Below are 4,262 nucleotides of genomic sequence, written 5' to 3'. Positions count from 1 at the left end.
AATATTGGGGAGTTGACACCTCAGTGAATTAGATTTTAAGGTAAAGCATGTCAAGTTTGCCATAAGCCAGGTAATACTTTAGACACACAGCCATTAACTCTCAACTACCTTTAAAAATGTTTCGAGAGATAGCACGGGATTTGGCCCATTCTGCGTGGCCATTTTACCACTGTTCCCTGACATTCATTCCCAAAAATTACTCTTCACAAATCACATCTTCTCGTCTCAGTTTCGAAGGTTTATTACACCATCGATGATAGGCAAACAACTAAAACCACACATATCGAAATAAGGAGTTCATGGACGTCATTAAAATTACAAATGGATTTATTAGTAGTCACAGAGAGAGGGACACCTCCTTATTATTCACAGACTACTCTTAAAATCCCCCCTCCCCAAATGACTAAAAGTTTAATTTAAGTAAATTTATTATGTAAAAGAAAAATATGACAAGGCAAAGTAAAGTGAAGTCTCAGTGTTTGGTAAAAGTGAGTAAGTTATTCATGGAAATCCAAGGTAGGTCTATTGATACTAAAATGTCTCCCAGAATTTAGTAAGAACTAACTTTCATATTGGGATTACCATGTGTCAACCCTCTTCTAATTACCTTACATCTCTCAACTCATTTCATCTGCAAGATAAGCCTCCTCATTTATGCACCATCATTACCCCATTTTACAGAGAAGGGGAATTAGGAATTAGGCCTGAAAATGCAGAGTAACTTTTGTAAAGGTTCACAGCTGAGCTGAGATTTAAATCCAGTTAAGTATGAGTCCAGAATCTGTTCATCTTTTTTATACACTGGCCAGAAAGTTCTACTGTTATAAGAAAATATATTGTTAACCCGGTTGTATGTCACAGATATTTGTTCAAATTATGTTATGATTACAAATTGAATCATATTTTTGAAATGTGCAAGTTGTGTTATATGTATTCGTATGCTAACTCTTTATTAAATAGAATGCCACACAAGATCAATAGTGATTTACGACTGAACTTCTATGCATGAGGAAGCAAAGACACAAACACAATTTTTTGGCCTAAGGTCATCATGAAATGGCATTAGAAACAGGACTCAAATCTCCTTGTGGCCAATTCATATCCCCACATGATTTTTCTCCATGAGCAGCTAACAAAGAGGCCTTTCTTTAGGTTTCCTTCTGATAACTCACTGGCTTAGAATCCTCTTATCTGTCTCACGAGGCTTGACATAAATAAGAAAGTATATGTGTAAGTATAGGGTCACAAAGCAAATGTGAGGCAGCATCATTACTTTCATCATTGTTGCTTGTTGCTAAATTCCTTACAACAAGGAGAGTCACTTCCTTGTCTTGTTAACCTGCACTGATGTGGTTATGCAAAGAACAGGGTGTTTTCCTGAACATTTATAAATCAATATGTTAAATATTTGAACATAACATTGCTGGTATACAAAGGTGCTTTGGCTTTGCACCTGACATGAGCACGTCTCCCCAACACAACAGCATTTCACGTCCAGATCACCAGTACACTCTGATGTCCTTCTCTCCACAGACTTCATTGTCTTAAAAATAATTGCTTTGTGTCTTTGTGAATATCCTTTATTAATATTAACCTGTCTGATCTGAGTGAAACTTAGTGAAGTAGCAACTATGTCAGTTCATGTTGACGTGACCAATCATATTGGCTAGAAGACAACCACAAAACCACACATGATGAGATGTCTCTTCTTCATCCAGTGGCATCTTCCTATAAAATAGATAAAGAAATCTGAATACTTTCCCCATCACTGGGCCCTTCCACAGATAGCTCATACATCATCTCTCAGCAGCAACATTTTATCATTCATGCCTGTTAGGATCACTGCTGACTAAATTTTGAATAATTCTACATCTGGTCTCAATGAGGCATTTACTAGGGAAACATTCAATAAAATTATATACATATTTGCTGAAGTCTTGCACCATTAATCAAATCCAAAAGTGAAGAAATACAACTAAAACTTCATATTTCCATTAGATAATTACCTCTGATTTGTAATAGCCTTGTTCATTTTTCTTATGACTTATTTTCCATCTTTCTCCCCCATGGGCCAGATGTCAAGTTACTGAGTTCCCAAATAAGCCAGATTTCCTTGGCTGATTTGTGCTTGATGGAGATTTTCTTTGCTCACATCATGCTCGTTTTACACGAGGAAGGATGTGAGCACACAGAGGCGAGGAACTTCCAGGGCCTCTAAAGCACGGACGGAGCTGCTGCAGTGGACCCCAGAAGGTCTGCATAAATCTGATAAATTAATAGTGTGATACCCTCTTGGGATCCTGAAACATGGTGGAAACAAATCACATCACAGTAATACAGAAAGTAGCAAAGCTTTAACTCATTTATCATAAATCACTAATTGTCATTATGATTCAATGAATAAAAATGTTCAGCATTCATGAAAAGTGCCAGTGTCATTCACACTTTGGTCAGCTTCGCTTCTCATACATCCAGTGTCTAGAAATTAACAGACCTTCTGCCATCAAACAGGGGCTCAGCGTCAACTTCACACCATAAGCTGACTGGTACAGTAAGTGTTGCTCTCTCTCTTTTCCAAATGGATTCTTGTCTTACCTGAAGGACCCTGTTTAATTGCTGGTTGGGGGGTAGATTAAAAAGTTAAGTTATTGGGACACCTGGGTGGCTCAGCCATTGAGCGTCGGTCTTTGGCTCAGGGCATGATCCTGGGGTCTTGGGATCAAGTCATGCATCGGGCTCCCTGCAGGGAGCCTGCTTCTCCCTCTGCCTATGTCTCTGCCTCTCTCTGTGTCTCTCATGAATAAATAAATAAAATGTTTAAAATAAAATAAAATTTTAAGGTATTCTAGTATCTTCCAGTTTCAATGTCTTTCATACATTATAGTCGTTTCTGAAGTGATAGCCAAGGTCAAGCCTCAAAATTCATCACCAAGGCTGTTTCTCTTCTCCATATATGCTCCCATTCCTCCCAGCCTCCCAGCCCCCAACATGGCACCTCAATGTGGAGAAAGGGGGTAGAGGACCTAGTCTGCTGGAGGGTCTCCTATTGCCCTCTGAGTCTTCCTCACCTGCACACCTTTGTCCCTTACTCTGGTTATCTGTTTGTGTAACACACTCTACCTGAAACTTAGTATTATAAAACAATGGTTGTATTATGCCCACGGTTTCTGTGGGCCAGAAACTTACAGAAGTTTGTCTCCACTCTATGGTGTTTGAGGCCTCATGGGGCTCTGATTTGAGGATTACTCAGGAACAAGGAATGACTGCTGGCTGTACTCACCAAGGAAATTTCTCTCTTCTGTCTGCTTCCCGGCTGGACGAGGAGAAGGCAGGGCTCAGCTGGACTCTTCACCAGGTTGTGGCAAGTAGTGTCTCATGGCAGCCGTGCCCTGAATGGGGGATGGTGGGGGCAGGGGGGAGGGGGAGGGGGAGGACCTTCTGGGTCAGGTGTCCCAGAACAACCAGGTGGAGGCTGCAGACCCAGCTGGGGAAGTCGCAGAGTGTCACTTCTGCTGTGTTCCACCAGTAGGAGCATCCCTTTGGCAGGCTGAGGTTCAAGGGCAGAGGAATCAGACCCCACCTGGAGACGTGGAGCAGTAAGGTCCCACGCGTGAGAACAGGAGGAGTGGAAGGATTACTGTAGCTGTGCTTGTACACCAGCCCCTTGTGTCCCTCGTGGACGTGTTATCCATCTCTGGAGTCCTTGGCTGGCCACAGTCTTGATCTGGTTTCTTGGCTGAGCCAAAGCCAGAGGTCGGCCTGACTGTAGCCACATGATCTTTATTTATTAGATTAGAAATTGGAAGTCAATATTTGTATTTTTAATGTTGATTTTAGATATTTAGCTTTCTTAGGTGATTTTCTGTGTGTGTAGATCCGATTCATCATCTCTACTGTTTATGCTAGGTATGCCTCCCCTTGGGGTGATCTTGCTCTGGGAGGCACACACCTCAAATGTGAGAACAAGAAAACACGGCAGGAGGATTATGAAGGAGATGTGTCTACTAGAGCAAATGATGGGGCCAGACATGGCCTCTCTGGTTGTTTGCAGAGATGTCATGGCAGCCTCTGCTGCAAGGCTAGCCCAACCCTCACCGTGAGCCCTGCAGCCTCAATCCAGCTCATGTTCCCAGGCCCTCCTGGGAGTATGTGGAAAGCTCCAGATCACTGCTTGCCCCTGGTAGCACCCCAGGGCTGAGACTTCTGACTCCACCCTCCCTCAATTCACTCTTCCCAGACCTTTCCAAACTACTAGCTAAAAG

At 42.2% G+C, this 4,262-nt stretch overlaps 1 long non-coding RNA gene across 2 annotated transcripts; it reads right to left on the bottom strand.

Moving 5' to 3' along the window:
• Window positions 1-309: 309 nt before the first annotated feature.
• On the bottom strand, window positions 310-3,397 carry LOC140610830 (uncharacterized). 2 transcript variants are annotated; one of them, XR_012012329.1, is made up of 3 exons: window positions 3,281-3,397; window positions 2,007-2,300; window positions 310-1,728 (listed from the first exon to the last, which is right to left on the bottom strand). It is a non-coding gene; the product is annotated as an uncharacterized lncRNA (long non-coding RNA). The 2 variants fall into 2 exon arrangements; XR_012012323.1 differs by having other exon boundaries at window positions 2,007-3,381.
• Between the last annotated feature and the right edge of the window lie 865 nt (window positions 3,398-4,262).

Source organism: Canis lupus, chromosome 1, assembly GCF_048164855.1.
Source record: "Canis lupus baileyi chromosome 1, mCanLup2.hap1, whole genome shotgun sequence".
NCBI classification, from domain to species: domain Eukaryota; kingdom Metazoa; phylum Chordata; class Mammalia; order Carnivora; family Canidae; genus Canis; species Canis lupus.
Note: the sequence above shows the minus strand (reverse complement) of the source record. Positions and strands in the feature narration are given on the sequence as shown.